The following is a 13,639-nucleotide window of genomic DNA, read 5'->3' as shown; positions in this document are numbered from 1 at the left end:
AAAACTTCAGGTGCCCAGCTTCTGCTCAAGGACAGAACAAACATAAACAGTGCCATTCACATCTGACAAGGAAAGCAAATGGCCCAAAAGGTCAACTCTGGTTGTTTCCAGGCGGTAAGTTCATGGGCGATTTCATACCCTTTCTTTTTACCTCTCTTAAAAAATGCTACACAATGAATATTATTACATTTATAATCAGGAAAACTAATCACATTAGTTAAGAAATAACCTTATTCCTAGAATCGAACCGGAAAGCACCATGACAGCAAGTAAACAAAACACACCGGCAGTTGAATGTCCAGGGCCTGCCGAGGAAAGCCGTGGAGGCAGGGCATCCGACTCGCGAAGGGCTGGCCAGAGCAATGCCAGGCATCCTAAGAGGGGTAGGGGGCAGGAGCGTGGGTTTGAGCTAGCTGGGGAGGTGTTCCCAGAGGAGGTTCCACTTCAGCTAAGTTGTAAAGGAGTGGAAAATATACTGAGCAAAAAAAAGTAAGTCTTGTACATGCTCTCGGAGTGAAAACTGGAGGGCTAAAAAAAAAAGAAAAGAAAAGAAAGAAAAAATGTGTAAATGACATGGTATGGCCCTGGGCCTGCTGCCTGCTGCAAAGAGGCATTCATTGCTTGCAGGAAACAGGCAGGGACCGGTTTCCTGCCAGCCCTTCTAGAGCTGATAGCTTTGACTGGCCTCTAGCACCTCTACAGGGAAGAGGAAACTCCCCAGAGCAGCCCTTTGAAATCCCCAGAAGCTCTGACACCCTTGCCATGTGACTGCCACGGAGAACCACAGCAGACACCTATCAGATGAAGTCTGGCTGTCTGCTGCCAGGAGCAGCTTCTTTATTTACATTTTTTGTGGAAGATACTGAATGACTTTACAGGGTGACCACATTCCATCTCAGCCCATTACTCACTGTGCTCAGAGTATTCATCTTGAAGCAGGTATGTAATTATATAGTCAAGAAAAGTATGCATGGCCACACAATAGGGAAAGGGAAAATGGATTGAAGGAAAATATAATAAACCCCAGATCGCTTTGTTCCTGCATAGTAAGTGGTTCCTATTTGTTTCATTGCTACTGGGAGTGGTATTAAGAAGACTGGGCTATTGTGTTCACAACCTAGTATTACCAGTTAGTAACAGACGTATAACTTTGCTTCAGACAAGCCCTCTAGGTCAGTTTCTTCAACTATATAATAGAAAAGATGTCTTGTATCCTTCATCAGTTCACTGAAATGATCAAATGATTCTAAAGGCTCCTGTAATGGCTCTGAAGATTCTATTTTTCTAGATTGTTCTGGGTCAGACGAGGTAAATTAATACAGCGATTTAGAGCACAGGCTTTGGGTGTGAATTCCAGCTCCATCCCTCTGGGTATATGAATGTGGACAAGTTATTAACCTCTCTCTAAGCCTCAGTTTCCTCATCTGTAAGACAGAGATAATAATATCTATCCCATGGGTTTATTATGAAATTAAAAAAAAATAATCCACATAAAGTGTTAAGCACAGTTCCAGACACATTACAAATAAAAATTATTATAACGAATGATAACTTCTGTCTTGAGCAAGGATCAGCTTATTATGTAACCTAAAGAAAAGCACACCATCCCATATTGAAACTTTCAGGAATCTCCCCACTGGCTGGAGGGAGTCTCACCTTTCTAGAGACAGAGGTGGTATCCTATTCATCTCTATATCCCTGGGCATCTCCCACAGGGCCCTGCACTTGGGAGTGTCCACACTTGCATTCAATTAATGGTCCCAAATCCTTCTTGTGGATTCAGAGACCCTCTGATAGGAAGTAGGATCTCTGTCTCCCTGGATTACCCCCAAGTGGTTCACCAGGAAATCACTTCTTTAACGAGGTACCATGAGAGTACCCAAGTGAAGCAGTTCAAAACAACAAAAAAGAGCAATATTAATGAATGATCTCATTAGGATGATCTCCCAACTTTCATCTCTCATCCCTCCATGTTAACAAAATGAGCCTCCTTCAGAGTAGTAGTATATGTGCCTGCCAGTTAAAACGCACTGTGAGAGCCTTGAATTAACACTGACTGGCTATTCTGAGCACCCAAATGATTACCTATTGCTTGACATGAGTACTGCCAGACAGTGACTAAAACAATAAACGATAACCTTAGGTCACCAGGTGGATGCAGGCTCAATGCTTTTCTTCTGAGAAGAATGAGTTAACTTTGGCCCTGTAGGCTAAACATACTTATAACTCTCACATCTTTGCTCTTCTTATTTGGCAGTCATAGGATGGGCTATTAACAAAAGACAGAATTCTTGCTTTCAAGGGACTCTCAGCCCAATGAGGGAAGCAGCATGGGGTCACTGCTAAAAGGTAAGGCTCAACAGTAAGAATAACTTATTTAAATCTCAACTCCGCCCCTTGTTGGAAGATTTAGAGAAAAAGGCTTAAGTTCTCCAATTCTTGGTTTGCTTATTTATAATAGGGAGGAAATAGGACCTACCACTCTCCTAAGAAGAGAAGAGAGAGCCACCTATCTCTCCTTCCATCTCGTGAAGACACAGCAAGAAAAGCCCTCCCCAAGATCCCTGACCATGCCGACACCTGGATCTCAGCCCACCGGCCTCCAGAACTGACAGAAATAAATGCTTGTCACTTAAGCCATCCAGTCTATGGTCATTTGTTACAGCCGCCCGGACTAAGACATGACTATCGTTGGCAGACGTGGTGGTGGAGGAGAAGGACGTGCCAAGATAGACATGGTTGGGGTCACAGCACAGATGAAGAGCACCCATTTCACTGGGAGGACACAAAAAAGACTTCCCGGAAAAGGAAGGCATCATTGATGCAATGGACATGAATTTGGGAAAACTCCGGGAGACGGTGCGGGACAGGGAGGCCTGGTGTGCTGCAGTCCATGGGATCACAAAGAGTCAGGCACGACTTGGCAACTGAACAAAAAAAAAAGAAGTAGTTAAACAGCGAAGAGAGAACAGGAAAGATGGCAAACCGAGGATGGCATTTGCACATGGGTTCGTTTTACTTGGAAGGTCGGAAGAGGATGTAGCTAGATGGTCCACACTTGGGTCAGTTTTTCTTTGAGCAGCAGCCACTGTTCATCTTAGCCAGGAAAGTGCCTAGAGTGAAGCTCTGGAGCAGAAGATGCTTCATTCTACAGAATTTCTTGCAACCAAATCAGTGTTTTGGGTTACATGACAGAAAGACAATTTGTTCTACAAAGCTATTCTCCTATTAAAATAATAGCATTGGTGATAATATGATTTTACCACAGCCCACAATAGGACTCTCCTCCCAAAAATCTGACATTTTTATTCATATCTGACATGGGCATCTTACACCATTTTTTTTTCCCCTCCTCTTCTTAACCATTATTACTTAGTTCTCCTTCATTTTATCTTCCTCCCAACTAGCAATTTTAAGTATTTTCGGACGAGGAACTTCTACCTTTTGTATTAATATTTTCCACAACCCCTACCAGGCAGAGTGTACTACACATGTGAGAAGGATCAATAAGTGCTAACTAAAAGAAGAATTTTTTTTAGCATCCTTATTAAGGATAGTTTGAAATTTCAATGACTCTACCAGATTTAAGTTATAAATCTTTATGGCTCTACCACCTGAAGGCAAGAACACTTTTTTAAAATTATAGTTCTATTACTTCTCTAACTGGAATGAACTCAAGAATGATTCTATTTCAATAGGAATGTTATACAAACTGACAAAGTGTTACATTCTCAGAGCAGTCTTCAATCTTCTCAAAGGAATGCAAGTATAATCCTCTTGAATATTTTCTAACCTTTGAAATTATTATTATTCACAATCACCTGCCAAATACTTACCTTCTTACTTGCATGTCCTTGCCCTTAGCATAGAAAACTAAAAGTACACTAGCTTTAGAAAATTGTACCAGGAGCAATATTCAACGCTGTTAGAAATAAGGCTGGAAGGAAGCTACCATCTGAGCCTTGCCAAGGAAAGAGGAGCCTTTTTTGATATGATTTTCAGTAAAAAAAGATTAGATGAAACCCCAAATTACTCCTCTTTTTATATGTTTAAGATTTTAGTGGAATTTTCTTGACTCTCTTAAATTCATGTGAAATACATACCCCTTCATCCTGCTGAACTCACTTTTCTAAAAACTGTTGGGAAAATTCATCCCTGAGTCATAATTTGCTAAATGACATAGAGACTGGGAATCCACAATCACTTCAGGTCTTTTTCTCAACAGCTCTAACCAAAGAGCTCCCATTTCCAGTTGGAAAGCTCTAATAAACCTTAACAATTCCATGAACTCAGAAAGTACAAAGTGTTCACAGACTTGCTATCTCTTTAGAAATTCTCCTGTGTTACAAAAGAAGGAAAGAAAAAAAGAAACTATCCATGACCAGATTATCAGCTTGCAAAATAAAATAACAGACAGGCAATCAACAATTTGCATTTCACTGAATCGCTACTGAACACATCCACAACAAAATACAGACGCTAGGCCCCTGTGATCCAGGTTCACTTATCAGAAACCTTAGCATCAGACATATCATGTGATTCAGTATGTTTCCAGACTTCACCAAGTAACTTGGATTAAATATCAAGTATTACTAACCTTTCCAAACAGATATGGATCAATGTTAATGTCTCTGCACAAACATGTATGAATATCATATCAACAATTTAGATTAGGTTTTACTGTCAAATAAGTAGATGGAGATTTTACAGGGATTTGGGGATGACAGGTAAATGATACACTAGTAATACTCCTGTATCAAGGAGCTCGTGATCAGGTAAGATGACAGCAGTTATTTATCCCTTGAGTCAGTTAAAAGCCACTACCCATCAGCTCCAAGTTCACCCCTCTATGCTCTGTTCTGGGATGCTAGGTTCAGCAAACCCCATTTCAGCTTTGCCAGATGCTGGTTCCTCTGCCTGCCACAGGACATCCTGGGAGACTAGAAGACTGGGGAGGGAGAAGGGAATTCTGGTGGGTGGACGCTCCCACGTGACCTCCTGTCTGTTGGCAGCTCCTCTGATTATCATCCAGGCAACACGTCTTCCCCTGGGCAGTGGCCAGTCCCTCCAGCAGCACTGGGATCCAGTTGGCTGGACTCCACACACCAGCAGAACAAGCCACAGCCAGAGATCTCAGGGGAAGCTAGCTCCACGCTGGGTCCCAGCCCACAGGACTCGCAAGCCAGGGCACCACCCTCACCTCAGGTCGATTTCAGTCCTGCAGCTGTTGCTGTTCAGTCGCTCAGTCATGTCCGACCCTTTGCAACCCCATGGACTGCAGCACACCAGGCTTCTCTGCCCCTCACCATCTCCCGGAGTTCGCCCAAGTTCACGTCCAGTGAATCGGTGATGCCATCCAACCATCTCATCCCGTCGCCCTTTTCTCCTCCTGCTTTCAGTCTTTCCCAGCTTCAAGGTCTCTTCCAATGAATGGGCTGTAGGGCCCGACAATTCTGTAGGGTCCCCCTCTAAGCTTCTAGGTTTCAGTAACCTAACCTCTTTCTTGCCACCAGCCCCCAACCCACCCAGCGGTTTCTCAGGTAACACCGTTATACAAGTTAACAATCCTTTATATTAAAGTATCTCTGTTCTGTAATTAGTGTGGTTACTGTAGTTGATTGGACTCCTGCTGACATGAAACCCCAGACATGCTATAATAAATCCGGAAATACAGATTATGAAACAACATATTCTAACAGTGGGCTCAGGGAAATATTCTGAAGACCTAATTGTTGAACTAGAACCTTACAAGACAAGAAGAATTCACCCAGTAGAAAACGGGGCAAAGAGACATTCTGATAGAAGAGAAGTAGCCACACAGCAAAGGCTCACAGAATTTTGCAGGGGAGGGGAAGGAGGCAAAGGTGGAGAGAGACCTTTTGCTTGTGCTCAGAAATGTTTGCTGGAGACAGTAGAGAGTTGCTAGAGACTCACATGCAGCTCCCTGCTCTGGCTGGCCCAGCGCTGATGGTGGTGTAGAGGGCCGCTTGCAGGGGAGTGCCGCGAACTCGGAGATCAGTTAGACAGCTTAATGCTGATAGTCTCTCCTCTAAAAATGTAGATAATTTAGCAGGAAATTCAGACATAGTTCATTAAATACTATAATTAAATATAACTAGATCCCAAATATTGAGCCATACTCATTGGCAGCAAACAATGAAATTTCAATCCACTTCAAAAAGTGGTGTGACAACTTTAATTTCTGAACTAAAGATTTTCATTAAAAAGTACTTTCACATAGACCCAACCCCCCTCCCACATACACACAAAACCATGATGAAACTTGTGATTATGCAAACGTTAGTGGGGCTAAATTTTGCCTTAATTAAGGAAGGAAGAGAGGGAGGGAAGGAGAATAGTTCCCTAGAAAAACAAATTCAGGGTACAATGGTAATAAACTCTTCCAGTCCAAAAGAAGTACCCCAATAAATGCAGTGACTACTGATCTCTTAACTTGATTTTCTTTGTACCCTTGTAGCACTTACAATTTTAATACAATTATCATTGACTTGTTTCCTTGCATTATCTGTTATTTCATATTCTCTCTTAAGTTAGATCATAAAGTTACTTTGTCAAGAGAAAGAATCACATGTGACATTTTTGCTATATTCTCCTAGAGTCTTTCACAGTGAATAAAAATTCCTAAAGTATTTTTTGTTGATATGTATGCTAAAAATATTTTCAGATATAGACTTAAAGAACTCTTTAACAAGCGGTATGTGAAATTTTTTTTTAGAATAATTCTCAGTAGTTTGAATAGTGTGATTTATTTACTTTTGCATTCCCTGGAAACAAGCATAACTTCTTGCTCATAGTAGGCATGCAATAAATATTTGCTGATTTGAGTTGTCTGAGAGTCAAGGGTCATCAAAATATTTTGAAATCTAATTCTTCATTAGTTTAGGATCTGGACAACCAGAGTTAACAACGACAAACTGGATTTGGCAAAAATAGTTAAAATTTTTGGAACTCATTTTCGTATTAAATAGGTTAGTTAAAAGAAAAAAACAGATGAGGAAAGCTTAGGACACATTGGCACACTTCCACAGATTATTTGATGATCAAAGACATCTGGCTTCTTTGATTATTTACAGAATTCCACCCTAAGTATCACTTGATAATTCCAAAATATGTTTTGCAATATTTGGACACTCTCCAGGCGGCTGGTTTAATTCACATTTCCCCAAACACTCATCTTATTAGGAAGCTTGATTATTATTTCTTTATGGTTACAATTAAGTCCTAAATTCTAGGCAGAGTGTGTTCAGAGTTTTATGAAACAAAATGAAACTTTTAAAATTTAATTTTTAATTTAAAACTGAAATTAAGCTTTGATCCACTCAGTTTGTCATTAAATCTCGTTTTTCTGTGTATGATGTAGAGAAGAACTAACCGTTACATAGAATTTCATTTTTTCAGGAAAAAATACTACATTTAATCAAGATATAAATAAATACACTAGTTCTTAAAGATTGACAAACATAAGTATTATTTCCAACAGTATACAACAAAACAGTATAGGTAAGAGATTCTCTTCTCCAAGATATCTGTTAAACATAAACGTCAAGGTGATTATGGTAAGTAGAAATACTTAGACATGTTTAATTTTATTCAATGTGATGCCAAATGAGAAAAAGGCAGAAAAAAATCAACAGGACTAGGAAAGAGCAACTGAATGCCAACCAATATTCAACAGATGAGGTTAATGTCTGTCAGTAGTCAGAAGTTAGAAATTCAAAAACAGTACACTTTTCTGACCAAAGTAACCTTGGGAATAAATCTTTTCCTCATCCCCAACATGAATGACTACAGAGTAAATTAAATTACACAAAAAGGAAAATGCTACAAGTTAGCCAAATATCCTACTAGCCAAAATAAATGCAACATATTTGGGCTCCCTATGAACATTAAGAACAAAAACGCAATGGTATTCACATCTACACAGTGGGAAAAATAAACCACATAAAAGGAAACCAAATTAGAACATGCTTCATTTTTTACTTCTTATAGTATAAAAATATTTCAGAAGTTCCCTGGCAGTCTAGTAGTTAGGACTGCATACTTCCATTGCCAGGGACCCAGGTTCAATCCCTGGTCGGGAAACAAAGATCCCACAGGTTGTGGGGTACAGTCAAAAAGAAAAAAAAAATTTTAATGTTTGTAGAAGACGGCAAGTCTTTTTGAAAATAATTGTGTACAAAACAGAAAATTATAAACTTTAAAGTACATGGTAGTGCCATGTACTTAAGAATGATGGAATAAGTATTTTGAAAAAGTCTTTCACTAATAAATCATTTATAAGTGTTTTATATTGAGTTGCAGTACCATGTATTATGAAACCTTATTTTAAACCATGGTATGTAACAGACGGCCTTGGAAAGAGCACTGATCATTTTTATATACACAGATACAGATATAGATTTATGCATATGCTGTTGCTGTTGTTCAGTCCCTAAGTGATGTCTGACTCTTTGCAGCGCTGTGGACTGCAGCACACCAGGCCCCTCTGTTCTCCACTGTCTCCTGGAGCTTGCTCAAATTCATGTTCACTGAGTTAGCTGTGCTATCTAAATATTTTTTAACATGCAGTTATTTGTCTAAAATATTATGGCAGCATTTTATGCTGAATGTTGATACTAGAAAGTGTGAAGTAATATTTATAATTTTCTGCAAAATTTTCTCAAATTTTTATAAAACACTATTCATTTTAATACTTTGGGGAAGGAAACACTATAATCAGTAAACTTAAAGGATAAAGGGTAGCAAAGAAATGTCAAAGCAGTCCCAGAAGAAGAATAAACATCAATTATGCTGTCCTAGGTATTCATGACAAGTACAAGGCCAAGTGAGTAAAATTCTGACTACTTTGTTGAACATTTTCATAGATGCTACACTTTATTGATAAGGCTGGCAAATATATAAAATTGTTCTCTACTAAATGGGTTTCTAGATGGATTACTTGAAAATATATACATTTATCAAATTCTTTTTAGAATGTTAGGGTTATCAGTGTATGAAAATAATTTTGTCTCCTTTTTTTAAATTAAGAAATGCTTAATTAATTGACATCGAAGTTAGAACCTTCCTTAAAACAAACGAAAAGTGCCTTTTATTTCACATTCTACTCCACTTCTCTCAATATATTCTGCCCCCAGCTATATCTCACACCACTTGCTCAGTCACTCAGCCATGTCCAACACTTTTACAACCCCATGAACTGTAGCCCATCAGGCTCCTCTATCCATGGAATCTCCCAGCAAGGATGCTACCATGGGTTGCCATTTCCTTCTTCAGGGGATCGTCCCTACCCAGGGATTGAACCCTGTCTTCTCCATTGGCAGGCAGGTTCTTCACTGCTGAGCTACTAGGGAAGCCCATCTAATACCACTAGAGATGTCCTATTTCCTTACATGAAACAGAAATAGCCTAAAATCGCCCAGGAAAATACTTTTTCCTATTATTAACTTTCTAACACTTTGATTACTATGAGCAAAGTACGATGAGTAACAGTTTCATTATTTTGTGAGAAACTTTACAGCTGCAAATAGGGCACAGAAAGAGTGATTTCAGGATAGTGTATCTGACTAGACTGGATTGATGGGTATTATAAAAGGAAAGTGATTTATTATGAGTTTGTCAGAAAAATGCTGTCACACAGCTCCAACCTTCTTCCCCAAAGACAATAGGGTCAAACAGAACAGATACACTGATGTCACTCTACAGGATGTCTACGTAAGCCGGTTGGGAAGACAGGCAGAGACTGTTGATGGTCTAGGTGAGGAAGAGCACAGAGGAGCTCATGCATCTTACACGTCCTTTCCCTTGGAATCTGGGTCTCTGTTCTAAACATGTATCATTATTTCCATTATGTATATTACAAAGGATTACACAGGATGATATCAGGGGCTGCTCTGATGGCTCAGCAGTGAAGAATCTGCCTGTCAATGCAGGAGATACAGGCTCGATCCTGATGCAGGAGGGTCCCACATGCTGCATAACAAAGCCTGTGTGCACCACAACTAGAGAAAGCCTGCTCGCCAACTAGGGAAAAGCCCACACATCAATGAAGACCCAGCACAGCCAAAAATAAAATGAATCAATAAAAATTGTAAAGATGATATCAGGCAGGAAGAATGAGGTACAACAAAACACTTCCTAACAATTATACAAATAAGTGTACAAACTGAGGGAGACTTGGCTTACTTGCATTTTGTGTAGATAGAGATCCCGGAAGTTTTACCTGACTAAAAGTCCAGTCTGAGGCAATGGTGTCATGTGGAAGTATCTTTGCCACAAAAAAACAAACAAACAATCTCCCATAATGCTTGGGCCACTATCTGAACTCCAGCATTCTGTACAAAGGCAATTAAAAACCCCGCTGTACTCTGCCTATAAATTATATTACATGCGAACTAGACTTTAAAATTTTGGCTATAACATAGTCAAGGGCACTAGCAAACCGCAGCAAGCCTAGAGCTGAGGGAAAACAGAAAGGAATCTAGAGACATTGTCCTACAAGGTATGACAGAAGTAACTAAAACTCAAAGGCTATAAAAGAGAAGATAATTCAAGAATTGACAGAGAGATGTGGCCTTGGTTAAGCCAATCAACATCTTTGCGCTTTAGTTTCCAATCTGTAAGACAGAAATCACAAAAGCACCTATTTCGCAAGGCTGTTGTAAAGATTAAATAAACTAAAACAAGCACTAAAATAGTACCTTGCACATAATTAATCTCATTAATATAGTGCCATCATTAATAACATCATTTTCATTTTTTTCTATAACCTCCAGAGGGCAGAATTAGTAGCAATGGGGAAACTATAAAGGAAAACAAATATTGACTGGATATTAGCTATAAATCCTGCTTTGCTGTTTTGAGGATTCCATTCCATCTCTTCAATTTAATCTAATCAAGTTGCAGTCACATCTGCTTTTAAATGCCTATGCCTCCTTGGTTATCCAAGTTAAATTTCTATCAGAAGAACTAAATTTAGAGAAATTGCTTCTGTAAAGATTATTTACATTTCAAAAAGTACTCTAACTTACCTAGTAAGTAAATATAGATCATTAAACATTTTTTTAAAAGTTGGATTTGCATATAAAATACAGAGTGAAAGTCGTTCAGTCGTGTCCAACTCTTTATGACCCCATGGACTTATACAGTCCACGGAATTCATCAGGCCAGAATACTGGAGTGGGTAGCCGTTCCCTTCTCCAGGGGATCTTCCCAACCCAGGGATCAAACCCAGGCCTCCCACATTGTAGGCAGATTTTTTACCAGCTGAGCCACAAGGGAAGCCCATAAAATACAGAATGCTCAAATAATTAAGAATTTCATAAAATGACAAATAATGTTTTTAGTATAAGAAGGTCCTGCAAATTCCATGAACACATTTTAGCTTAAAAAAAAAGTATTTAAATAAAAAATTCAATCATTTACCTGAAATTAAAATTTAACTGGGTGATTTGTACTTTTATTTGCTAAATCTGGCAAAGGTTTCAAAGGGTCAACGTTAACAAAACTCAGTCTCTGAAAAAAAACTTTTTTTAACGAATTTTTTGAAGATCCTTTAACAATTTAGATGTTTTCTAACATGGATAGGGAAACGTTATGTATCTACCACTTTGTGTTTAACACCATTTAAGAAAATTTTCCTTCCTGACGCATTCTTTAGTCATATCTTAGATTTCCGGTGCCAGCTTAAATTGCTCAAGAGGAGGTTAGGATCAGCCATCTACTTGTGGCAACTTGCAGGAACATCACTTCCCACTTGGCTGTAGGAATACAGACCTTGTGGTCAATTTCTGTTTTCAACTCCGTTAGGCACAGATAACACAGTTCCTCTGCTGTAAGCATATTTACACGAACAATGTACCCAAATATTTGAAAATGACCATTGTCAAAGAACACAGCTTCTATCATTTTCCTCAGGCTCTACCAATAGAGCAGTAACAAAAGTGCTGAGATGTGAAAGGGAGTGGGGTACTGTAAAAAGCCTACGAAAGAAGAAGCGAAACAGGAAGAAGGAACCCCAAGTCAGAAGAATGCAAGTCCAGTGGATAATTCAAGGAAGCAGTGAGGTTTGGAGGAGCCTGACAGAATGTGGGCAAGCTGTGTTTATATGACTCAGTTTCGATTTGACTGCTGCTTCTCAAAGTTGTAGGGAACAAACTAGACAGTCCATATGAAATTATTCTGCACACTACAAAATCTTAGGAGACACTGCTCATCATGGTCACGAATCAAGATGACTTGAACCCAGGGCTCAAGGTGAGGGAGACCTCTAAGAAGTCTGAGAGGGAAAGTGCCCACAGAAGAATCCCTCAGAACAGACCAGGTAGACAAAGAACATGCAAGAAGGCCCTGCAAGTGGGACTCTCGTTCCCTTGAAGGAAGCTATTATACCTTCATATCTTCATGGTCTTTGAGATTTACTTGTATCTATTTTATCAGTTCCCTCAAATGTTTTACAGATTGTAATATTAAGAAAAAAACAAAAAACAAAATCTTTGTAGCTCCAAATTCCTAACACAGTACTCCACACACACCTGACGTATAATACACGTCTATTAAATTAAATGATTAAGTAATGGTCGTTTCCTTTAGAGGACTAAAAAGAAAGATGGTAACTAAACTTGAGACTCAAGAATGAAAAGAGGGAAAACTACGTGAAGTACCATAATTCAAAAGGTCAAGACCAAAGGAAGCGGATCACAGGGTAATGGGGCACATGACAGCGTGCTCATGGGTGCAGCCTCGAAGGGGACATAGACTCGAGTTAGAGCCCTAGTCTGCTTCTTACCAGCCATGTGACAAACTGCTGATCCTCTCTGCACCTCCAAACCCTGGGTGCATCCAATGGATGTTGGAGGAACACTTGCCAAAGAGAGCTGTGGGAATTAATTGAGATTCCTACACATGTAGAGTCCTTAGCACAGTGCCCAGCATGGAATAAACCCACAATAAATGTTAAGAGAAACAGTAATAAAATATTTAAAAATGAAAAATTTTTTAAAAACCTTTGTCATGCCTGGGATGAGAGAAAATCTATGTCAAGAGAACCATGCCTTCAATGAAGGCATGCCTTGGGATCCTGAATACATGATATTTTACCCTGAAATTCTCATAAATCATGATGTTAATGGTGGTTTTAACAGCCATCACTACATCCTCATCTGTGGGTCTGGAAGAACCCTTGAGGTCGGGGTTGGTTAATCCCACAGGAGAGTCATGGAGAGAAGAATGGCTAGAAACAGGGGCAGTGGTTTCTGTAGTATAAAATCTACCTTAAAACAATTTTTTTTTTTTTATTATTATCTCTACCGAGGGATGACAAGATTGCAAATCCCCCAGCAGCCTGGGATTTCCCATCAAGTCCAGCATCAAAGTGGTTTATTACAAAATTCTTTTTTCTTCCTACAAGAAACTGAAAGGCCAAAGGAGAATGTATTGTTAAATTAAACCCTTAGCTAACATACACAGGGAGGCACTTGTGGAAGTGGCAACTCCACTTCTCTCTCCCACTTAGAATACACTACATTTAAGGCTTTACACACACACACACACACGAGAGAGAGAGGACTCAAAGGGAGAGAAAAATACTAGCCACCAACTACTGAAACATGAGACATTTCAT

The 13,639-nt window shown here is 39.4% G+C and overlaps 1 protein-coding gene and 1 long non-coding RNA gene across 4 annotated transcripts in view; one reads left to right on the top strand and one right to left on the bottom strand.

Annotated features, from left to right (window-relative positions):
- DOCK4 (dedicator of cytokinesis 4) overlaps positions 1-13,639 on the bottom strand; it is a 473,136-nt gene that overhangs the window by 330,478 nt on the left and 129,019 nt on the right. The window lies entirely within an intron of this gene.
- On the top strand, positions 63-2,591 carry LOC122674188. The gene is made up of 3 exons (XR_006334924.1): positions 63-114; positions 2,258-2,349; positions 2,462-2,591. It is a non-coding gene; the product is annotated as an uncharacterized LOC122674188 (long non-coding RNA).

Source organism: Cervus elaphus, chromosome 18, assembly GCF_910594005.1.
Source record: "Cervus elaphus chromosome 18, mCerEla1.1, whole genome shotgun sequence".
Lineage (NCBI taxonomy): Eukaryota > Metazoa > Chordata > Mammalia > Artiodactyla > Cervidae > Cervus > Cervus elaphus.
Note: the sequence above shows the minus strand (reverse complement) of the source record. Positions and strands in the feature narration are given on the sequence as shown.